Raw genomic sequence first — 25,175 nt, 5'->3', positions numbered from 1 at the left:
CCTTCTAATAATTCTCATGTTTCACAATTAGAGGAGTATTAGCACACCTCCCGCCTTCTAAGAGGGAGAACGTTCACAAATGCCAATCCATGGCAGACAAGCTTCCTTATCCATGCAACTCAAGGCTCTGTCTAAATACAACAGTTCTGGCAAAGGGATGAAAAGTGAAATTTCGGAATGTGTGTGGCATAACTGCAGGAATGTAAAGATCTCTATCTTGAATTCATTTCTCCAAATCACTCCCGCATTCCCTCCCTATTTCACATTCAGTTGTACGACTACATTTTTTTTTCTGATGTGGAAACAGGTACATTTTTAGAATTCCTTTTTAAGTAGTCTTCTCATACATACATTCAGGCAGTCACGAAAGGTAGCTATGCTGCCCATTTTTAAACATTTACGTTATAACGTGTATATCTACATAATTTAAAGAAAAAACCTGCTGCATGGCATTTCCTCCCAATGATGAAAACTCAAAGATAATTGACTTTCAGTCTTGGAAACTACAAATGAGGTATGTTGGGTTTTCAAAACTCAGCTAATAACTCTTCTCCAGTATTCCTATCTATCTATACAAACAGTCAGAGTAATTAGAAAACAACACATTAATATCAGAGACTACAGAATATTTAAGTAAGAGATGAGCAGCAAGCCAATGTGGTATCAGTAGTTTGGCTATTGGATTAGGACAATGAGAGACAGAAGAGGCATGCCCATATGTGCCCAGATTACAATCACTGACAAGCACATAAAACAACTGCAAGCTTTTAGCACAAGACAGAAGCACATCAAAAACATTTCAGGGTTTAAAAGGTGTATTTATTTATCTATTTTTTTAATTTATGGCATTTATATGCCACCCTTCTCACTCCAAAGGGGACTCAGAGCGGCTTACAAGAAATATTTTCATACAATATATTATATTATTACTATAGTACACAGAAGACTGGACGACTTGGAAGGCGCTGAATAGACTGCGCTCTGGCATCACGAGATGCAGAGCCAACCTTAAGAAATGGGGCCACAAAGTGGAATCCTCGACATGCGAGTGTGGAGAAGAGCAAACCACTGACCACCTGCTGCAATGCACCCTGAGCCCTGCCACATGCACAAGGGAGGACCTTCTTGCGGCAACACCAGAAGCACTCCAAGTGGCCAGATACTGGTCAAAGGACATTTAATCAACTACTAAACTCACAAATGTTGTATTTTGTCAGTTTGTTTGTTTTGTTCTGTTAGAAATGTAATACAATTGACTTTTTGCCCTGACATGACAAATAAATACCATAGTACAATTATCATTATTATATATTACTATATTGCACTATACTATTATATTGTAATCTTAATAGTAATATTACATGTAATGTAAATACATAATTATAATTATAATATTGTATTATCATTACTAGTATTATATTGTATTGCATCATAATATTATAAATATTATATGTATATACAATATACTATACCAGGGGTCCTCAAACGTTTTAAGTAGAGGGCCAGGTCACAGTCCCTCAAACTGTCGGAGGGCCGGATTATAATTAGAAAAAAACATGAATAAATTCCTATGCACACTGAACATATCTTATTTGTAGTGCAAAAGCCACTTAAAATACAATAATTAAAATGACGAACAATTTTAACAAATATAAATTTATTAGTATTTCAATGGGAAGTGTGGTCCTGTTTTTGCTGATGAGATAGGATTGTTGTTTGTTGCTGTGTGCTTTTGAGTAATTATTTATTTTTGAATCTATTTCCTGTGGTGGTCAATGACCGAAATAAATGATTTGATTTGAGTCATTACAAACTTAGGTTGACCCTGAGTGAGGGTCGGGTAAATTACCTTGGAGGGCCGCATCCGGCCCCCGGGCCTTAGTTTGAGGACCCCTGGACTATACTATACTATACTATACTATACTATACTATAGTGTAGCTAAACCAGTGGTTCCAAAATCCTTGGCCTTCAGCTCCCAGACGCCCCAGTCAATTTGTCCACCAAGTTGAACAATTCCAAACCTTTGGTAATGATTTGGAGCAAGTTGGGCAACACAGGAGGTAGCTACTAAGAGCTACCTGTTGAGGCATCAATTTCTCAGTTTGTGCAGAATTGTAAAACATGGAGTTTTTATTGGGAAATCATCATCATCTTTAATTACTTATTAATTGCCCTCCATCCGAGATGCTCCAGGCGATTTACATTGCAGAAATTATACAGGATAAAACACATACAAACAAATATTAAAATTAAATTGACTGCAAACCCTTGGCACAAGGAATTCCCAATTGCAGGGTTCATAGTCAGCCAGAATCTTCTGTGTCCTCTCCTTACCAAGTTGCCTCCAAGCCATTCTTACATCCACTGAAGTGAGTGGCTGCCTAAACCAAGGGCATCTTCATCCGACTGTAATCTCAGTAGCTAAAACCAATTGCATTTGAACAATATGCATCTTCTGTACTGATGGCTTCTGCTTACAATTATTAAACTATCTTCTCCCCAAACATAAATGGCTGTGGAACACTCTCCCGGCACACATCAGACAGGCGCCTTCCCTCATGTCCTTTCGAAAAAGCCTTAAGACCTGGCTGTTCGAGAGGGCATTTAATTAAGTGCTAAGCAACAACATTACGGTAATGAGAACTGGAATGGTACAAGGAAAATGAGACTGACTATGATTCTACTAAGAGACGAAGCGGATTTTTATGTAGTTTGTATTTGTTGTATAGTCATATGTTGTTTTTTTTTTTTAAATATCATCTTTATTAAAGTTTTCAATACAAAAAATAGGAACTTGTTGTGCATGAGAAAGGGGTTAGACAGTGAGGGACGGGGCGGGGCTGGAAAGGGAGAAGGGAGTTAGGATGGTGGGAAGGACGGGTGGGGTGGGGGGGGAAAGGAGCAAGATTAAAAAAGATAAAAAAGCTTGACTTCCAAATAGTCCGTCGGGGTTATTCCAAAAGATGTTGGTATTCTTCATAATTCTTTCTCTTAGCCTCTTCATTCTACCTTCTGTCCCAGCAATCTGGGGCAATGTTTCTCTTTTCCTTCAGGAATGATTTCATTAGTTCCCAACCCGTCCTATTTTTTCTCTTTTTGTCATACATCAGAGTGGCCAGCGTGTCCATGTCCATTAGGTCTCTGGCTTTCAATAGCCAGTCCTCGGTAGTTGGCTGCTCTTTTTTTTTCCACATACTCGCTAGGACGGTCCTTGCTGCGGCTGTTAAGTGATACAATAGTCTCTCTTTATTACTTTCTAGTTTAAAATCTATCAAATGGAGTAGGTAGTATTCTGGCCTTAATTCAAATTTGGTTTGTATGATTAGCTGGATCTGCTTATGGATCTCCACCCAAAAGCTCTTCACTTTTTTGCACTGCCACCATGAGTGAAAAAATGTCCCCAGGTGGTCACCACATTTCCAACAACTACTATTCGTTCCTTTGTAGAACTTGGCTATTCTCTGGGGAGTGAGATGCCAGCGGTACGCCATCTTGTACCAGTTTTCTGTAATCGATGTCGCTTTTGCAAACCTGATTTTCCTTTTCCAGACTGCTTCCCACTCCTGCAGTAGTATGGTATGACCGAAATCTGAGGCCCAAGCGATCATACTTTCTTTTACTAGTTCTGTTTCGGTATCCCAAGCGAGGAGTTTTTGGTAGAGCGCTCTTATCAGTTTTTTCTCCTTTTTCATTATAGAATCCCAGAAATTGTCTTGTGGCGCAAACCCATTTTTTTTGTCCTCTTTAAAGGCGTTTGCTACTTGATAATAATGGAACCAGGACATGTTTCCGTCCACCTTCCTAATTGCCTCTATCGATTTCAGTTTCAGCTGATTGTCTTTATTTTCTAGAAGTGTTTTATAGGTGTGCCAGTTGTTACTTGGGAATTCCCTCTTATGGTTGGCTTCAATGGGTGACAGCCAAAGGGGGGTTTTGCTGTAGAAGTTTCGTTTGTATTTTGTCCAGACTTTAAGGAGAGATGCGCGGACAAAGTGATTAGTAAAGTTTTTCTCGATCTTGGCTTTATCGTGCCAAAGATAGGAATGCCAGCCTCTGCGGATGTCAAATCCCTCTAAATTTAGGAGTCTTGTCTTTGCGAGCGTGGTCCATTCCTTAATCCAAGTTAGGACGCAGGCCTGGTAGTAAAGCTGAAGGTTTGGGAGGCTCATACCTCCCCTTTCTTTTGAGTCTGTCATGGATTTGAATTTAATCCTGGCCTTTTTTCCGTTCCACACAAATGCCATGATCTCCCTCTTCCATTGTGTGAAACAATGGTTAGTCCTTAGTATCGGGATCGTTTTAAAAAGAAAAATCATTTTGGGGAGTAAATTCATCTTTATTATGGCTATCCTACCAAGAAGGCTTAAGTTTAGGTGTTTCCAGCTGGCCATCTTCTTGGTGATTTCCTTCCAAGTTGTTTCATAGTTATTTTTTATCAATTGGTTGTTGTTTGCCGTAAGATGAATCCCTAGATATTTTATCTTATTTGTGATCCCGAACTGTGTTATTTCTTGCAATTTGTCTTTTTTGACTGCATCCATGTTCTTAGTCAGTATTTTGGTTTTGGCCTTATTGACTTTAAGGCCTGAGACTTTCCCGTAGCTGTTTATCTTCTCCGTCCACTTTTGAATTGTCTCTATCGGGTCCTCGATTATACAAACGATATCGTCAGCATAGGCCTTTATCTTAAATTCGTCCTTCCGAACTTTGGTGCCCTTTAGGTTTGCATCTTTCCTGATATCTTCCAGCAGTATTTCGAGAGTCATGATGAAAAGTAAGGGCGATAGAGGGCAACCCTGCCTGGTGCCTTTCTCGATGTCAATGTTTTCTGTCTCTTGCCCGTTGATCCGCAGTTTTGCCCTCTGTTTGGAGTATATTGTAGTTATGGCGTTGGTGAAATGATAGCCCATGTCTCTTTCTTTGATTACTTGGAGCATAAATTCCCAGCTGACGCAGTCAAAGGCCTTTTCTGCGTCAAGAAACAACAGGCCCAGCTCTTTCTGCGTGTTGACTGCGTAGTATTCTATAATGTTCAGGACTGTTCTTACATTTTCGCTCATGTGCCTCATTGGGAGGAAACCGGTTTGATCCTCGTTGATGATGGCGTTTAGTAGTTCTTTCAGTCTGTTTGCTAGTATGCTAGCGAAGATTTTATAATCCGTATTCAGGAGTGATATTGGCCTGTAGTTTTTCATGTTCTCTAGATCGGTGGTTTCTTTTGGGATGAGGGTGATGGTTGCCTCACGCCAAGTGTCGGGCATTCTGGCTTCAGATTGGATGTTATTGAATATGACTTTTAAGTGTGGGATCAGCTCTTCTGAGAAGGTTTTATAGTACTTTGCGGTAAAACCGTCGGGCCCCGGTGCTTTATCTCTGGGCAAGCTGTTGATGGCTTTCCTGATTTCAGCTTCTTCTATTTCTTTATTGAGGGCTTCTCTCTGTTCGTCACTTATTTTCTCTAACTTGTGTCTTGCTAGATGTTCTGTAATGTCTTCCATTCTGATTTTGTCACTTTGATAGAGTTCATTATAAAATTTCCTGAACTGGGTTTTAATGTCTTCCTCTGTATAATAGATCTTCCCGTTCTTTGAGATTTTGGCTATGTGGTGAGATTGTTTTTTCCTCATAAGTTTCCTTACGAGCCATTTGCCCGGCTTGTTTGCATTAGCAAAGTGATAAACCTTCATGTATTTTAGGTTTTTGGCCAGTTTTTCTAATTGGTATGTGTTCAGCTGTTTCCTCAGGAGTTCTGTCTCTAATCTGATTTTCTTACTTCTTGGCTTTCTCTTTAATTCCTCTTCCTTTCTTTTTAAGTTCTTCGTGATGGTGTTTACAGCCTCCTGTCTCCTCCTGTTCCTTATTGCCCCCTGCTGAATGAAGTGCCCCCGCATTACCGCTTTGCTAGCGTCCCAAATCACTTCTTCCTTCATCTCCGTGCTCTTGTTTAATTCAAAGAATTCCTGAAGTGATTTCCTGTATCTTTCTATATCTTCGTCTGAACTTAGTAGGTATTCATTCAGTTTCCATTTTCGGTGGGGTGTTGTGCCTTGCAGTTCTACCAGGATGGGGCAATGATCGGACATTGTTCTGGGCAGGATTTGGACGTTGTTTATCTTACTGGTGAGAGTGTTTGATGCCCAGAGCATATCTATCCTGGACCACGATGAATGCCTGTCCGAGAAGTAAGTAAAATCTCTTCTTTCTGGGTTTCTCATTCTCCAGGCATCCTCGAGGAAGAACTCTTTCTTTAGTTGGAGGAGGCTAGATGGTAACTTCCCTCCATTCGGGTCCTTTCTATTCTTTTTTGTTCTGTCCATACTACAGTCAAGCACCCCATTGAAATCTCCCGCTATGATCAGTTCCATGCTTGCATGCTCTGATAGTCTTTTCCTGAGATCTTTTATAAAATTTGTCTTTGGGCCTATGGGGGCATAGATGTTACATATTAAAATTTCCTGTTCATTTCTTCTGATTTTGATCCCTATCATCCTGCCTTCTTCGTCCTTGAAGGCCATAGTTGCATTTAAGGATTCTCTGGCGTATATTACTACCCCTCTTTTTTTTTGTGATGCTAGTGCAAAGAACTCGTTTCCGAGTTGTGGGTGTACCAAAAGTGTGCTGTGTTTTTTGTGGATGTGCGTTTCCTGCAGGGCGATGATATCGTAGTTGCCTTTCTTGAGTAGGTTGAAGGTAAGTCTTCTTTTGTTGGGGGAGTTCAGCCCGTTGATGTTGTTGGAGAAGATTTTTAGATTATTCGTCATCAATTGGTTGGTTTGCCTGCATTGAAGGTCCCATGTCCTTTTCCCCTTCTTCATTGTCCAGTGAGTCGGGCCTTGGTCTTTTCTTATCTTTTCGGTTTCCATCCCCCTCCTTTCTTCTATCCTTTGTGTGTTCGTGGTGTGGATAGGTTCTCTCCGCCTCTCTGAAGGTATTTGGTGTTTGCGCCAGATCTTTCAGGAGTTTTTTATAGAAGTCTTTGGCCTTATCTTCTGTTGTGAGCCAGAATTTGCTTTCCTTATACGAGACTTGTATTCCTTCTAGGCGTTCCCATCTAAATTTGATCTTATGTTTTTTTAACTCTTCTGTCAGGAAGTAATATTTTTTCCTTTTACTCATTGATGCAGACGAGAATTCTTTGAGTATGATTATCTTTCTTCCTCTGTAGTTAGCCTGGCCGCTGGCTTTCATCTTTATGATCTCGTCGCGGACACTCTTTCTGCAGAATTCTACCACAACGTCCCTGGGGACTTTGTGTTTCCTGGCATAACTTGAGTTGACTCTTTGCACCGTGTCTATTTCCTTGCTTAGTTCTTCCGGTGCCATATTTGTCAAGTTCGCTGTTATTTCTCTAACTATCTCTCTCAGATTCTCGCCTTCCTTTTCTTCAATATTCCTGAATCTAAGTTGGAAATCCGTCTCTTTACACGCCCAGAGTTCTTGTTGTTTTTCTAGTTTCTCGTTTGTTTCCTCCAGTTTTTTGATTTTGGCCTCGGTTTTTTCCTGATTCTTTTTTAAGATTGTGTTCTCTTTCTTCAGTGCTTTCATTTCATCTTGAACTCCACAGACCTCTTTCTGGATATGGGCCATGTCTTCTTTCATTTCTTGTTTTAATTTTCCCAATTCCTTCTGGAATAGTTTTTCCATGTTTTGCTGTGTTTTTTCCTGGCTGTCTTCTATTTTCTTCTCTATGTTTTCTTGCATCTTCTGTATTTCCTGCAGTAGTTCCTTCAGTGTTGTTTCCTGTTGTGTCGACATTCTCCTCGCTGGGGTAGGGGTAGGTATTGTCCCCTGCTCTGGAATAGTGGTCAGGGAGGTCGCGGAAGTCATGCTTGTGGATGTAGTTATCGGCGTTAGCACTGTGTTCTTAGATTTACTTTGTTTTCCTGTTTTTAAGCTTTTTTCCGAGAGCATTGACCCTTCCCTTTATTGTTGTTGTCTTCTTTTGTCGTTTGATGTTTGTGGGTCCCCTTCCACTGGGTTCTTAGGGGGGAGAGCTTCTTCCCCTGGGTCGGTGTTAATACACCTTGAAAACCCCGTCTGGTTGTTCTTTGCCCTGCTTTCCTCCCCTTCCAGCTGGGGTTTGGTTGTTCCTACTGTCGTGTTCTTGAGTTGCCCTTGGGGTTCTCCTCCCGCCTTAGTCCTCACAGACCTTCTGTTCTTCTTTTCTTCTCCTCTTTTCGTTCCCCCTTCCTCACTCTTATCCCCCTCGCTGCACTCTTCCACTTTAGTTCTGCTTTTCCGCTCCTCCTTCCCAAGCAGAGGTCTTCTTTTTCCCCTTTTTCCCAATGTTTCGTCTCTCCCCAGCCCCCTCTACTTCCCCCGGTCTCCCAGGTCTAATTCACCCCGTAGCCTACCTTTCCGGTGTTCTTCTGGCTATTTCAGGGTGTTTGGTGCACCCCGCGTTCCCTTCAGTTCCCTTGGCGGGGGCGCTCCTCCGCGCTTCCTTCTCTGGCCTCCTCTAGCCTCTCGCGGAGTTCTCTCGCGAGATTCTGTACTCCCGCGGGGTTGCGCGAGAGTAGAGCCGGCGGTTCGTGAGTAGACGCGGGTCTACTCGTCCTGCTCTTCTTCTGAGCTCCGAAGGATTGGGGGTAGGTAAGCTGCGGCTTGGGTGCGGAGGGGGAGCGGGGATAGGGTGTAGTGACCGGGGGGGAAGCCCGTGTATGTCTTCTGTTAAGGGGGTTGGATGGGGTTGTGGAGTTGTAGAATTTACGGGCCTGGTCGGGTGGGGGAGAGGTTGGGGAAACGGGGAAGTGGGGAGCTATGTTGGCTTGCTGTGGCCAATCCCCTTTCTCCTTTCTTAGGGTCTTTCTTTTGATGGAACTTTGAGTTTACTTGGGCTGCTTTGTTGTATTAGTCCTCTTCCTTACCTTCTTGGAGGCGCGCGATGGCTGCCCTGAAGTTTTGGAGAGTTTTTTTGAGCTGTTGGCTGTTTGGCTTCTGTTTGGCTTCTTGTGCTTCTCCAGCTTCCGCTTTGGAGCTTCCACTTGGAGTATTTTCCTTGGAGTATTTTCCTTCCGCCAGCGTTACTCCAGCCAGGCCCGTGTTTTGAACCTGCCACCGAGTCTTCTTTCCAATTTCTTTCTCCTGCACCCAGTACTGGTACTTGGTAGTAGAGACCTGGGTCTTTTACCCCGCTTCTCTATTTTTTTTTCCTTATTTTTTTTCCCTCTTGTTTCTAGTTGTACTTGCGGTAAGCTTAACAAGGGCAGGCGGCGTTTACGGCTCTCTCGAGCCGTGCCTTCCCCCTGGGCGCCAACCCTCCCAGAGCCGAGCGAAGTCGACCACCTCCCTTGAGGGGAGACGGTTCGCGACCACCCGTGCTCCGTTGGTGGGCCTTGCTTCAAATCGACCTCTTGTCCGTCGATTTGTGGGGGGGTAGTCCCTCCCAACCCATTGGGGGATGCTCAGGTCTCCTTAGGCTCACGGAGCTTCAGTGACCTGCTGCTGCCGCCATGACGCCCTCGCCGGAAGTCCTCTATAGTCATATGTTGTTGATACTGGCCTCTGTAACTGTCTTTTTATGTCTTTTTATGTGTACTGTACACCGCCATGAGTCGCCCGTAAGGGCTGAGAATGGCGGTCAATAAGTGCATCTAATAAATAATAAATAAATAATAATAATTAAGACGATTTCCGCAAGTTCTGGCCTTGGAATATACCTCCTGTGTCTTGTTGTAAATTCACAAGCACCAATACTACTTTTTCCCTTTTTATACTTGCACTATTCTGTTCAATAAGCAAACCTCACTCTCTGAAGTTAAATTGATCCATGACCAGGAGTTTTCTCTAAGGGTTGATTATCCTCAGGCTTCTCATTGAATTGGACTTGTCTATCTGCGCGACCGCCTCCTCCCCTATGAGCCCACACGGTCCTTAAGATCTTCTGGGGATGCCCTTCTCTCGCTCCCGCCCCCGTCTCAGGCGTGGTTGGTGGGGACGAGGGAGAGGACATTCTCGGTGGTGGCCCCCCATCTCTGGAACTCCCTCCCTAGGGAGATCAGGCAGGCACCCTCCCTAGCCACATTCTGTAAGGAACTAAAGACATGGCTGTTTCGTTGTGCCTTCAGCTGATGATCCCTATGACAAACGATTGTACCATGATCTGTTTTCACCATTTAACTTGAATTCCTATATTACATCATTATTCATATATGTAAGTTAAACTGAGATGATCCTGACCTGTTTAATTGCTCTGTTCCCAAGTTATCTCCTGTGCCATTTATGTTCCTACCCACCTTATTGAACTATCTATCCTTTAATCAATTTGTACGCTGGCCTTCCCCCCCCCCCCCCAAAAAAAATTGGTTTGCTGTTGCTTGATACTTGTTTATTACTGTTATGCTGTTTGTGCTATTTTAATTTGTAATTTGCTGTTTTCTTTGCTTTTAATCTGTATGTTGCCTGGGCTTGGCCCCATGTAAGCTGCCCCAAGTCCCCTTGGGGGAGATGGAGGCGGGGTAGAAAAATAAAATGGGAAAGAAGTTGGCACCTTCGTCCATTTATGGTGGAAATGCAAAAAAACTAAATCCTTCTGGCGGGCGATTCATAAAAAGATGGAACTAATTCTACAAATAAAATTTGATCTCAAGCCGGAGTATTTCCTATTGGGTATAACTGATTTTGAAATGAAAATAAACACAAATAAAATTTTCATCTGCCTTATAACAGCAGCCAGGATTAAACTAGCACAATTATGGAAAACAAACACAATGCCAACTATAGAAAACTGGCTATTGAAGGTCCGGGACATAATGAACATGGATTTACTCACACAAAGACTAACAGACAATAGTACAATGAGACAAAAAACAAACTGGGAAAAAATCACGGACTTCATTAGGAACGAGAAACCAGAAATATCTTTGCAAGAGTCATAAGAAACCTCAAAGACCAAAATAGAAAGAAACTAGAAGGCAAAAACTAGAAAAAGGAAGGAAAAGAATGGACAACATAACTGGAGAAAACCTGGAAGCCATCTTATCTTCCTTCTTTATTTTATTCTTTTTTTTCTCTTTTCTTTTCCCATATCCCTATTTCCCTATTCCATTTTCCTACTGTCCTTATACAATATGTTCTCACACATTTTTTCTTCTTTTCACACTCCAGTTTAATAGAGTTTAATTTTATTTGCAAGGGAAAAAAATCAATAAAAATATTTATATATATAAAAAGAAAAATGAAGTTCTTCTTCTACTACTACTACTACAACAACAACAACAACAAATCCAGGCACTCTCCAAAATGCTTTATGGTGCAAAAGTGCTAAAGGATGCCACAAATATACATTCTCAGTGATAAGAAAAGCCAAGATCAAGATCTTGACACAATTACTAGGCTCCGATTTATACACAAACCTTCATATAATAATCTGATCAAAGAACAAACACTTTATGTTCATATTGCAGTCCATGAAAGCTTATGCCAGTTTATGTTAAATTGTTTAGCAGCCACAAGATTATTTTCCCTATTTTCCCTGCAAAATACTAACATACCTAATCTTGAGATATTTGCTTACGGACATGTCCCAAGAGTTAAAATAAATGGAGTTCTTGAAAAGATCAGTACTTTGACATGGTGGAAAATGAGAATCCAATGTATTCCTTTACAAAGTGTAGCAGAGTTAAGCCAGGGACTGGTAAATACTTGGCTCAAGGTGTTGGAAGAGGATTGAATTGTGTGTCTCTGGCAACACAAAGGAGAGAGGAATAGGAGCCTGCACTGCTCTCTCGAGCAACACGCTTTCACAGTCCAGTCATGCATCATATAATCGGCAGAAAAAGGCACCACTAAACATCCATCAATGCCACTAGGAATCTCACAGAAGACAAAACACTGGCTTTTATCAACTGATACCAATTGAAACACAAACAACCCCAGGATGCTACACACAAACACACACAATGATATGCAGGGCTCCAACCTACCATGTGAAAAGCAAGGCAGCAAATCCACATAAGCCTCCCTTTATGGAAGTCAAAGGAAGGTTTCACAAAATAAAATGAGATGCTAGTTATCTTTCACATTCGTCCTGGTGGCCACAGAATACATCTATTTCTTTATTTATTTACAACCCTGCATTTCTACCTTGCTTTTCTCCACCCCGGCAGGTCTCAAGGCGGCTTACGCACAGACAACTCTTCAATGCCATAAAACAATGTACAATTAAAATAAACACTTAAATAGAATTATAAAATACATTAAAACAAATAAAAACATTGAAGACAATATCTTCACAATTAATCATGTAATCCAGGCCGTTCCAATAGTCCTTGCACATAATTCCCAGGCTTGACATGCAAATCATCTTATTACCAAGCAGATAGTCAAACTTTTTTGAAACACACAACCATGAAGATCACCACGACCCAGGAAGGCAAATGAGTTATACTTACTGAAAGGATGACTTTGCTCTTTTCGAAACACCAGAATTTGGAGCAGGCATGGGCAAATTTCAGCCCTCCAGGTGTTTTGGACTTCAACTCCCATCATTCCTAAGCCCCAGCCACTTAAGTGGAAAAGGAGAAGAAAAGGAAGGGGCCTGATGCTGTTAGGAATGGTGGGAGTTGGAGTCAAAAACACCTGGAGAGGCGAAGTTTGCTCATTCCTGATTTAGGCCCTTTGCAAAACATACTTTTAGTCGTTGATGTCCCACAGTATAATCCCTGATGAAAGAGATAACAGAGGTGTGTGTGTGTATGTGCCAGGAGCAACTTGAGAAACTGCAAGTCGCTTCTGGTGTGAAAGAATCAACTGTCTGCAAGGACGTTGCCCAGACGAAACCCGAGTGTTTTGATGTCTTACAATCCTTGTGGGAGGCTTCTCTCATGTCCCTGCATGGGGAGCTGGAGCTGACAGAGGGAGCTTGTAAAGAATTAATGTTTGAATGTATGTAGAAGGGCAGAAGAAACAGGCCTAAAGAAAAACCAACATGGAGTTCGCACAAGGCATGATATGGGACGGCCTTGGCAGTCGAAGCGAGGAGGCAGTAAGGCATAGCTGAACAACAATGGAAAATAAGGTGTGCGACTGGGCATGTAAAGAGGGTGCAGGTGTACCCCATAAGTCATATGGCCTGGAATGAGGATGTCCTGGACTGGAACTGACTTGAAAGAACAGAACAACGTGATTATTAAAACGAAGAAAAATGGATTTTGGCCTATAAATGCAGGGGACCCCAAGAACATGCACGCTTCCTGATCCGAGGCAACGGGAACGTCCACACCTTCTCAGAGGAAAGCTGATCATCTTCGTCTGGAGAAGGCCTGTGTGTGTGTGAGTATGCGTGAATGTGTGTGTGCACAAGAGTTCTCCCTTGATATGATTCTGATATGATTCTGTGATGATTGTATTTCAATAAATGTTACATAAATAGTGTTAAAACCAAATTTGGTCTCTAAAGTGTCTGATTGGTCTAAAAAAAGGTAATGTCCCCTGACATTAAGTCCAGTCATGTCTGACTCTGGGGTGTGGTGCTCATCTCCATTTCTAAGCCGAAGAGCCAGGGTTGTCCATAGACACCTCCAAGGTCATGTGGCCGGCATGACTGCATGGAGCACCCTTACCTTCCCGCCGGAGCGGTACCTATTGATCTACTCACATTTGCATGTTTTCGAACTGCTAGGTTGGCAGAAGCTAGGGCTGACAGCGGAAGCTCACGCCGCTCCCCGGAATCGAACCTGTGACCTTTCTATCAACAAGCTCAGCAGCTCAGTGCTTTAACCCACTGCGCCACCGGTCTAAACTTCCTTACTATTCCTTGAACACTCTGCACAAAAGAACAGGAACCTCTTTGGGTTCATAACAAGCTCAACCCGCTCTCCCCAGATTCAAACCTCTGACTTGTTAGTCCGCAATCCTGCCAGCACAAGGGTTTAACGCATTGCAACATTGGGGGCTCCTAGACCTTTTCATAACATAATGTAGCTGGACTTACCTACCTGAACCCAGAACAAAAAAACGAAATGCTAGCCGGACGTCCGATCCTCTGCAGCAGCCCTCACTACTCAGTCTGGTCATCACCACCGCATTCCCACATGATTGTCTCTATGGAAGGCTTCATTCCCACTTTAGTAGAAGGGTCATCACCATACAAACGTCAAGGGATGCTGAAAAGAAAAATACCTCCTTGCTTGCCTCCTGCGAGATCCATGCATCAGCTCCTCTTCCGATCCAAAAATGTCACTGGATTATTAAAGAGAGGGGAGGAAACAAGCAAGGCACAATCAAGCTGATTCCTTTTTCACAAACTCTCGGCATCCTATTCTAGTGGGAAACTACTCAGCAGGTCATTTTCCCAGATAAAGTTCAGTTTTGGGAACCAAGAATGTGATACTGAACAATAGCCTTTCTCTGTGAGTTTGCTACAGAAGGAACATAGCAACATCAACGAGCCACTATTCTCCTTTCAGATTCCCATGGGAAGAAGTGCGCCCTTGCAAGATGGAGATACGCAAAAAAAAGAAAGCCAAGTGGAAACAGAGAGTGTTGTATAAGGGACGCACTCGTTGCAAGAGGTCAAATGCAGTCTGCAAACGCTGCCAAAACAATTGGGCCCTGAGCGCTCCCCATACCCAAGGCTGGTCTTTGTCATACGGGGCTTTAACCACACACAGATTAGATAACCAAAAGGGAGAAGGGAAAGAGAAGAGATCTAAAAGTTAGAAGGAAAAAAGACACAGCTATAAACCACAGTGTATATAGGACTGCTGAAACGCTACATGTTTTTAGCTTTTGATTTCCACAAAATCATCACACTCTTTTAACCTTAAGAACAGACAAATATCCTGAGCTCTGAGGATTATTGCCTGGGAAGGAATCCCCCTGGAGCATTGCAGCGCACCCAAATACCTGGGAGTCACTCTGGACCGTGCTCTGACCTACAGGAAGCACTGCCTGAATATCAAGCAGAAAGTGGGCGCTAGAAACAATATCATACAAAAGCTGACTGGCACAACCTGGGGATCACAACCAGATACAGTGAAGACATCTGCCCTTGCGCTACACTACTCTGCTGCTGAGTATGCATGCCCAGTGTGGAACACACCTCACCACATTAAAAAGAGACATGCCGCATTATCACGGGGTTTCTGTGCCCTACACCACTGGAGAAACTACACTGTTTAGCTGGTATTGCACCACCTGACATCCGCCGGGAAGTAGCAGCCAATAGTGAAAGGACCAAGGCAGAGACATCTCCAGCTCATCCCCTGTTTGGGTATCAGCCAGCATGCCAACGACTTAAATCAAGAAATAGTTTTCTAATATCTACACTCGCTGGAAGACCTCAGCAAGCAAGAGTCCAAAAGTGGCAGGCTCAAACCCGGAACCTCAATCAATGGCTGGGCACACAGAAAACTGGGCAACTTGGAAGGCGCTGAACAGACTGCGCTCGGGCACCACGAGATGCAGAGCCAACCTTCAGAAATTGGGCCTCAAAGTGGAATCTCTGAATGCGAGTGTGGAGAAGAGCAAACCACAGACCACCTGCTGCAATGCACCCTGAGCCCTACCATATGCACAATGGAGGATCTCCTTGCAGCAACACCAGAGGCACTCCAAGTGGCCAGCTACTGGTCAAAGGACATCTAATCAACTACCAAGCTTGCAAACTTTGTGTTTTGTTTGTTTGTTAAAAAATGCAATACAACTGTTTGGTTTGCTCCTGACATGATAAATAAATCACACTCTTTCAAAACACCCAGCACAATTCGAAATCTGAGACACAAACCAAGACTCATTATTTTCATCCAGAACACTAACGTATAGTAGAATACTCCGCCCAATATAGCTTTCCATTACATTTGCTCATGATCCTAATATAGCATCACCAGCTGGTTGAACCACATCAGTCCTCAGAAGGCCACAGCTGCCTCCCTAATGCTATATAATTTTATTATCTGTTTATTAGAGTCATTATATCCTGCCTTTTATCCGGAGATCTCAAGGCAGCTTACAAGAAAATAAACATAAAACAAGCACAAAAGCTTTAGAGACTAAAAATATACTAAATAGATTATTAAATTTAAAAACAGATGGTTTAAAACAGGTTAAACCAGTGTATTGTCGAAAGCTTTCATGGCCAGAATTACTGGGATGTTGTGAGTTTTCCAGGCTGTCTGGCAATGCTCCAGAAGCATTTCCCCCTGACGTTTCCCCTGCATCTATGGCAGGCATCCTTAGAGGTTGTGGGGTCCGTTGAAAACTAGGAAAAATTATTATTATTTATTTTAAGCATTTGTACCCCGCTCTTCTCAACCCCCGAGGGGGGACTCAGGGCGGCTCACAATCGGCAGCAATTTGATGCCAACACATACACCATAACAACATAACACAGATTCAACATTAATTAAACCATTAAATTATAAAATAGCCAATTTAAAAATTATTGTTACAATAACAATATAACTGCATCCAAGTTCAACTGAGAGACCCAATCCAAAGCCTGTGCATTATCAATTAAAATATAACATTGCCACTGCTGTTAGGCCTACTGCCTAAATGCCTGGTCCCAAAACCATGTATTGAGCTTTTTCCTGAAGGAAAGGAGAGATGGAGCTGATCTGATTTCCCTGGGGAGTATGTTCCACAGATGAGGGGCCACCACCGAGAAGGCCCTGTCTCTCGTCTCCACCAGTCGTGTTTGCTAAGAGGGCGGGACCGAGAGCAGGGCCTCCCTGGATGATCTTAAACTCTGAGGTTGATACGTTCGGACAAGTAAGCTGGGCTGGAATCATAAAGGGCTTTATAGGCCAAGACCAGCACTTTGAATTGTGCTTGGAACTGAACTGGTAGCCAGTGGAGCTGACATAACAGGGGGGTGGTAAGTTCCCTGTATGCTGCTCAGGTGAGTAAAAATGGGGTTTATATATCTGTAGAATGTCCAGGGTGGGAGAAAGAACTCTTGTCTGTTGGAGGTTGGTCTGAATTTTTCAACTGGTCACCCTGGACAACCTCTGAAGATGCCTGTCATAGATGCAGATGAAATGTCAGGAGAGAATGCTTCTGGAACATGGCTAGACAGCCCAGAAAACTCACAACAACCCAGGTTAAAGCAGGCTTGAATGATAATGATATAACTATAGAGCACGTGAAGCGTGGACCAAAATCACGTTTGGCCCAAAGACTTTAATAAAAAGCCATTGTACTGCCACAATGTATTTCCCATATCGATGGGGCATAAGAGAGGTGCTCCCCCAAACGTTGAGGTCCCAAGGCATTTAGAGCTTTGTGTATTATTATTACCAGCACATTGAATTCACAAGAGAATGTATTGGCATCAAGTGCAATTCTTTCCAACAGCTGTCTTATATAACTGAATGGAATTCCAGTCTGTCGGCTTAGTTTTGCACCAGGTGCCGTTTCCAATGCAACATATCAATTACAAAACCACTTTATGCAATCATTGTGCTAAGAGATGCAAGCTGCAGCTCTTCCCTCATGGAAATAATTCTGAGCAATGTGTACAGAATTTATCTGTTGCACTCCAAGGATGGGAATCACCTCTGTACTTAACACACACTCCAGTCCAAAGTAAAATAGCAAAGCAGTTTATTGAAGAATATATATGAAAAGCAATTCAGTAACAATAGTATTAAAAAGTCCAAATATTAGGAATAATCCATAGAATTCAAAGTACATGAGTAGAATCAAAAACCAGGAATACAAAAGCAGAATAAATCCAAAACATGAGATTCAGAGAAACGTGGAATATGGAACTAGAAATCCCTTGACATAACAGAAGTTCTATACTCAATCACCAACTGGCAAAACAGTCTGCTGGACTCGCTAATATAGACAGAAAATCATGCCTTCTCCCCTAGGAAACTGATAAGGACTTCTTGGCTAGTAATAGTTGTTGTTATTATTATTATTATTATTAAATATTAAATAATAATATTTTTTTTCCTCTCACACCAGAAGTGACTTGCAGTTTCTCAAGTCGCTCCTGACATGACATAATAATAATAATAATAATAATAATAATAAACAACTGGAAAAGCTGACAAGATATGAGGATTTAAAGATCTAACTGCAAAGACTCTGGCACAAGCCAGTAAAGGTGGTCCCAGTGGGGATCGGCACACTGGGTGCAGTGCCTAAAGACCTTGGCCTGCGCTTAAACACAATCGGTGCTGACAAAATTACCATCTGCCAGCTGCAGAAGGCCATCTTACTGGGATCTGCATGCATCATTCGCCGATACATCACACTGTCCTAGACACTTGGGAAGGGTCCGACGTGCGATCCAATACAACAATCAGAAGAGTGTCTGCTGTGGACTCATCTTGTTGTATTTCAAATAACAACAACAACAACAACAACAACAACAACAACTTTATGTTTATACCCTGCCACCATTTCCCTAAAGGGCATCTTGACCATTGTAAACTCTCATGAGAAGCTCTGTGTTGACGGAATATAAATCTCCTATCTAACTGCTCATTAGTCTGCCCAGCTGGACTTTCATTTTCATCCTCTCAGCTTAGTTCAGTTTCTGACCTTGCTTCCCTAGCAAACTGCCTTCCTGGAATGTGGCCTTCAGACAGAGACCGCTCATGTTCAGGGCTTAAAATATCTTGCTGGCTTTCCTGCTGACTTGCAGACCCAGAATCCCTAGTGTCATCAGGCTGACTAACAGGCCCAGAATCCCCAGAGAGATCAGGTGCAGGCACAATCAAAGGCTAGACTACAACACTATCTTCCTTACCCCATTTGGATCCCATCAGTAGAGAAGTACCATTTCTTTCATCTCTTCAGCATTTTCATTTCAATTGAAAAGAAACTTGAATGCATCTGATTTTGGATTTTAGTTTTAGGCAGGTTTAGACTTGCTGAGTTATTACTTGGATGGAAGGTAATCCTGTAATTCCTGGAAACACCTCACATATGAAGAAATCCCTCCTGAAATTGCAAAGAGCTTCCTCCTATCAGAACGGACAGTTCTGTGCCTGTCTAAATAGTATGATTTCATCAGGACAAGTATGATTCCTATGTTCCTATTACACAAAGTGCTTTCTAAAATAATAAGGCACATAACTGCTTACTAAAAATAAAACTCCAAAATAAAAAAAACACAGTGCAACAGTACAAAGGAAAGGACCTGTTATGGACACTGTCAGGAAATCCTTGTGATCAGCTCTTAGTACATCTGTCTTTTTCCAGGCTCTACTCCAAGTGAACAATTCATGCAAGTGTGACTTTTTTCATGTCAGGGGCAACTTGAGAAACTGCAAGTCACTTCTGGTGTGAGAGAATTGGCTATCTGCAAGGACATTGCCCAGGGCACACCAGATGTTTTGATGTTTTACCATCCTTGTGGAACGCTTCTCTCATGTCCCCCGCATGGGGAGCTGGAGCTGACAGAGGGAGCTCAACCCGCTTCTCCCCGGATTTGAACCTCCGGCCCATCAGTCTTCAGTCCTGCCGGCACAAGAGTTTAACCCACTGCACCACTGGGGGCTCCTATGCAAGTGTGATGGGAAGCAAATATGCAATGGCACCATAATACCCAGACTACCACTATTCAACATACTGGTTTCTGGGCCAGTGCTGGTCCACAAGCCATTGAGTGACCTAACTTTGGAGCATTTCCAGGAAAGAAAGAAATAGTTGTGACCCATAGGCATGGAATACTAAAGACTTGCAACTGCTGGTCCCCTGCATCAGACAGCCTGAGAAATGTGGCTATGGGTCATATTGCACTACTAGCTGTCCCCTGCCACGCATTGCTGTGGTCCAGTCTGTGTATATATGTTATGTGTGTATATATGTGTGTGTATATATTTGTGTATATGTGCATATATATGTTTGTTTGTGTATATATGTGGTTTTGTGCATGCGTTGTAATGTATTTTTTTGTTTTTTGGCTTTTTAAGTCTCTTCTGCTGTGTTTTTCAGTGTTTTTATGAGTGACTAGCCATCCCCTGCCATGCACTGCTGTGGCCCAGTCTGTGTATGTGTGTTTTCAGTGTGTGTATATATATGTGTAGATGTGTGTGTGTATATATTTGTGTATATGTGTATACTTATTTATTTACCTTATTTATATCCCGTCTTTCTCTACCATGAGGGGGACTCAAGGCGGCTTAGCATCGCAACTCCATGGTGCCTTAAAACACATGATGTTGTGAGTAAACCAAATGTTATTTTTACCAAAGTCCACTTAATGTTTGTCTCTGGAGTGCATGATATAAAAGAAGTTGCTTTATGTTTGGCAGCCTTGGTGGCACAGCGGGTTAAATGGTTGAGCTGCTGAATTTGCTGACCGAAATGTCGGTGGTTTGATCCAGGGAGCAGTGTGAGCTCCCGCTGTCGGCCCCAGCTTCTGCCAACCTAGCAATTTGAAAGCATGTAAATGTGAATAGATCAATGGGTACCAATAGATTGGTGGGGACAAGTAACAGGGCCTTCTCAGTGGTGGCCTCCTGGCTATGGAACTCCCTTCCCAGGGATATTAGATCGTCCCTCTCCCTCCTGTGTGTTTGTGTATATATGTGGTTTTGCACATGCGTTGTAATGTATTTTTTGGGTTTTTTGCTTTTTAAATCTCTCCTGCTGTGTTTTTCAGTGTTTTTACGAGTGATGGTCACTTATTGGCCTGATAGGTGTCTTGTGTCCAAATTTGGTGCCAATTCGTCCAGTGGTTTTTGAGTTATGTTAATCCCACAAACGAACATTACATTTTTATTTATATAGATACAGTACGTCATTCTAAAATTTTATTCAGGTCAGATATAAAACTGCGATGTATTGGAATAGAATGGTCTACCTTATATCAACCAGCCTACTGCCTTTATAAGTTGGCTGATTCGGAGCTGCTATACCAAGCATGAGCAAACTTGGGCCCTCCAAGTGTTTTGGACTTCAACTCCCACCATTCCTAACAGCCTCAGGCCCTTTCCTTTCCCCCCTCAGCCGCTTAAGCGGCTGAGGGGGGAAAGGAAGGGGCCTGAGGCTGTTAGGAATGGTGGGAGTTGAAGTCCAAAACACCTGGAGGGCCCAAGTTTGCCCATGCCTATGCCATACAATATTTTATCATTAACCAAGTGAGATTCAATATGAGGCTCCCACTGTACAAAACAATGAAATCATAACTTTCAGTTCTGCAAGACTGGTAAGAAGAGCAGATAGAAATCACCAAGAGGAATGTAAACAGAAATCCGGTTTTGTCATAACAGTAAATGCAATGGACAAAGGCAAATGGTCAAGCACTCCGCATCTGAACCAGTTGAGCTTCCCCTTGTTTATCAAGTCAGAAACTTTCCTGAAGTGAACTAGGGAATTCACCTTATCTCTGTTATGGCTGCTGATGCAACCGATGCCACAAATTACATGCTCGGTTCTAAATGTCAACAATAAACATACAAGTAGGTGAAAAAAATCAGATATCTTCGTAATAGGACAGCAGCAGTGAAAATGAAGTACAGAATAAATGGAAAGGATGAAGGGGGAAAAGGGAAAAAAAGGCTTAGGACATATACACTTTAAACCAGGCCTGGGCAAACTTTCTAACTTGGGGGCCTCATGCTAGCTCTCCCTGCTAAGAGGACTGGCGGCCCGGTGATGGAAGAAAGGAAGGAAAGGAGGAAGGAAAGAGAGAAGGAAGGAAGGACGAAAGGGAGAAAGGGAAGGAGGAAGCAAAAAGAGAAGGAAACATGAAAGGGAGGAAGGGAAGGATGGAAGGAAGGAGAAAGAGAGAGGGGTGAAGGAGGAAGGAAAGAGAGAAGGAAGGAAGAATAGGATGGTGAGAGAGAGGAGGGTCTGAGAAAAGAGCCCAAGGGGCCGCATACGGCCCCTGGACTTGGCTTTGCCCATGCCTGCTGTAAACGGTTGATCCAAAGGACAGCACAGTTCCACAATGAACAGAAATAGTTCCCTATCTATTACAAACTACTTATTCCACTATACTGTTAAAGCACCATATTTCACCTTAATTGCCATGGCAACAAACCATAGGATCCTGGGATTTTCAGTTTGGAAAAGGTCATTTAGAATTCCCAGCCAGAGAGCTCTTGCGCCTCAAGGAACTACAAAGCCCAGAATCCCACAGAATCTTGGTATGGTAGTTCAAGTGAAATATAGCTGTATAATGTGATACGTGTCTAAGTATTAAGACAAATGTATACACTGCCAGGCTAACATTCTCATGACAATTTGAATGGTTTCATCCGTCCTACTAGTGTATGAACAGCACCGATACCAAGACTACTAATAAACATTCACTTGAGCTTCCAAACCACATCTTTTGAATATACTATATAGCCTTCGCAAAGGATGCTTTCGAGGCTTCCAAATGGAAATCCAGTTCTTCCTGCCTTTCAGTCCAGATGCACTATATATGTGAATGGAAGTGGAAGAAATGCTAGTCAGCAGGGAGAACTCTCTTTCTGTGACGCCTGTCAGTCAGGACTCCCATTCACCACCAAGCTGACCCTGCAATAACAGCTCTCATCAGTTATGCTTTTCTAGATGCTGAAGCTTAAAAGCACCAACAATTTAAAAAATAGTCTGATTTTCAGGAAATTTTGTCCCCAAACCACACAGAACGTCTTTCAAATGTGTGAAAGCACCCAAATACCCACCACCTCACCTATACAAGCACCTCAAGACTCCATAATACCCCCAGGTACCCTCTGCAATCCCTCTTGAAATGAAATTAGGAAGTGATGGGAAGTAGGTTCGATCGAAAGGTGAGATAGAAGAAGGACCTCAACCCCTGGTCCCTAATCTCCCTATGCATGGAAACAGCTTGAAGCAGGAATGCTCCTATTCATGCGGCTCCTTCGCATGAAGGCCTCCTTGATATAAACATAGCAGAGTATCTGCAAGGGTCAGCTGGAAGAGCATGAATCTATTTCCTGAACCATGTTTATACATTTACATAACATGGCACAGGCACTGCTTTGTTTTGAGGCAAAATGAACATAAAATAGAGGCACAAAAGAGCACAACAAAGGCTCTTCTAATCAAACATGCCTTTTCCCATAGAGTTTCCGAAGACAATAGTTCTCTGCTACTGCTACTCTTCAGTAATCAATATTCAGACACACATGCATTGCTTCTGATTCTGGAGGTAGCATATTGATCAGAAGATATCGGATATCCTCATCCCTCCAAGAGAAACCAGAATGATTACAACTAGCTGTAACTGTAATTATACTTATTGGTGGAAGGCCTGTGTATTGCTTTCTGTATTAACACATATTAAAACCCTCTAAAACGACTCCGGCCCTGTTTACCTCTCCGAACGTTTTCTCCCCTACGAACCATCAAGATTATTAAGATCATCTGGAGAGGCCCTGCTCTCGGTCCCACCGGCCTCGCAAGCGCGCCTGGTGGGGACGAGGGACAGGGCCTTCTCGGTGGTGGCCCCGCGACTCTGGAACTCTCTCCCTCTGGAGGCCAGAACCGCCCCATCCATCCTAACATTTAGGAAACGGGTGAAGATGTGGCTGTGAATGAGACAACACCATAGGACCCTGGATGGAAGTTGATGTAGACCCATCTTAATACGACGACTGACCACTGTAGTTTTATATATAGTGTTTTTAAAGTTGTTTTTGTAATTGTGATATATGATATTTTAATGAGTGTATATGTTTTTTATGGCTGGAAACCGGGCTGAGTCCCTCAATGAGAAGCTCGGTATAGAAAACTGTGAAATAAATAAATAAATAAATAAAACAACATGTAATTGCAAAATTGGGGAATCCACACTCTCTATCCAGACCAGCATTTCTCAACCTGGGGGTCAGGAACCGAGGGGGGGGGGCTCACCAAAGACCATCAGAAAACACTTCTTCTCTCCCGTCCACCATCTCATCCTGACCAAGGGTAACCCTTTTGGAATCCAAATGTTTCCTGTCTTTCCTTCACTTTCTGCTTCCGAAAGAGAAGAGGAAGGGGAGGAAAAGGACTTGGGGAGAACCCCCTTCCTCCTGGCCTATCCAACCCATTACGGCCCGCCATGCGGTCCCAAGTTAGAAAGTTTGCCCATGTTTGGTCTATATAGAAAGCCAAAAACCACCATCTTGAGCAATTCACAAGAGGGCCTCTTTATTAGATCTCCACTGTATTGTTGATAAAAGGACAAAAATGTAAGAAAACAGAACCACAAGGAACCCATCAAAGAGAGCAGCCACGGCAAAGACAGCGAACATATTTTCCAGAGCTGTAGCTCAACCAAACAGAACTTGAAGATAGCACAGCAGATGCGGGCTTCACATTTTACCGACAATTCTATTTTCTATTTACATTTGTTTCACTGAACTGTCAATGGAAAGCGCACATTTATTCTGAGCTTCTCAAGCTTAACTAGTAATGTTGGCTAACCGTTTGTACAGCATGACATACTATGCAGAAAAATGCCTGAACAAACAAGGGTCAAAGCTCGGAACAGAACTACGATAACTGAGATACCTTTCATAGGTAACACAACACGAACAAGATCAGTGCAGGTAGCCAAGGCTCTAAGTTAAATGAAAAGCAATCACTCTGGAAACTAGGATCCAAATCCAAGTTCAGATATGGAAACCCCCAGGAGACCGTGGGAAGTCACCGTGTCCCTGTCTCAAAGGAGGGCAAAAACAAACCCCTCTGAATGAATGTTGCCAAGCACGCCTCATGATAGTGTTGCCATAAGTCAGAAACAATGTGAAGGCACACAACAATGTGGTAACTAGGCCAAGGTTTGTATTGGCTTGCATCACGGGCCTCTCCTTCAGAGCAACAAGTTCACCTAGAAAGGTGGGGCTTTTTCCATGCACAGAATTGCAGTCCTGGCCTCCAGTCTGATACTCTTCTTCTCCGCATAGTTTGGGGGAATCCTCTGCTCCATTTCCCAAGGCCAAACTTTTGAGGCTAGGATTTTATTTTGGGGTTGTTGGCCTCAACTCTATTACCACAATGGTAAACTCTGACATTCTGTAGAGGAGAGATCTTTCCTAATAGCACACAAAGCACCCGGACACAAACACACCTCTTATCTGAAGGCCATGGCCAGAACAAGACTTTGGCAACAGAGTATGAATTAATTGTTCCGGGAGGAATGTACATAGATACCTCAGAAGGGAAGTAACTAATATTCAAGATCGTCTAGGAATGTGATATTAGATAGAAAGAAGAGTTAAATAAAGAGTAAATGTGAGCTGTTTGAACTACAATGTGACACATGGAT

The 25,175-nt window shown here is 42.7% G+C and overlaps 1 protein-coding gene across 2 annotated transcripts in view; it reads right to left on the bottom strand.

The window, feature by feature from the left end:
• The window catches only part of SCAP (SREBF chaperone), a 91,291-nt gene that overhangs the window by 56,145 nt on the left and 9,971 nt on the right, over window positions 1-25,175 (bottom strand). Inside the window, exon 2 of one of the 2 annotated variants that reach the window (XM_067470427.1) lies at window positions 14,123-14,182. The exons of the other annotated variant lie outside the window; for it this stretch is intronic. The gene's annotated coding sequence lies outside the window, so the exon portion shown is untranslated. The remainder of the gene's footprint in view (window positions 1-14,122; window positions 14,183-25,175) is intronic. 2 annotated transcript variants of the gene reach the window in all.

The sequence above is a fragment of the Anolis sagrei genome, chromosome 6 (genome assembly GCF_037176765.1).
Source record: "Anolis sagrei isolate rAnoSag1 chromosome 6, rAnoSag1.mat, whole genome shotgun sequence".
Classification (NCBI taxonomy): Eukaryota; Metazoa; Chordata; class Lepidosauria; order Squamata; family Dactyloidae; genus Anolis; species Anolis sagrei.
This window is presented reverse-complemented; position numbering and strand designations above follow the sequence as displayed.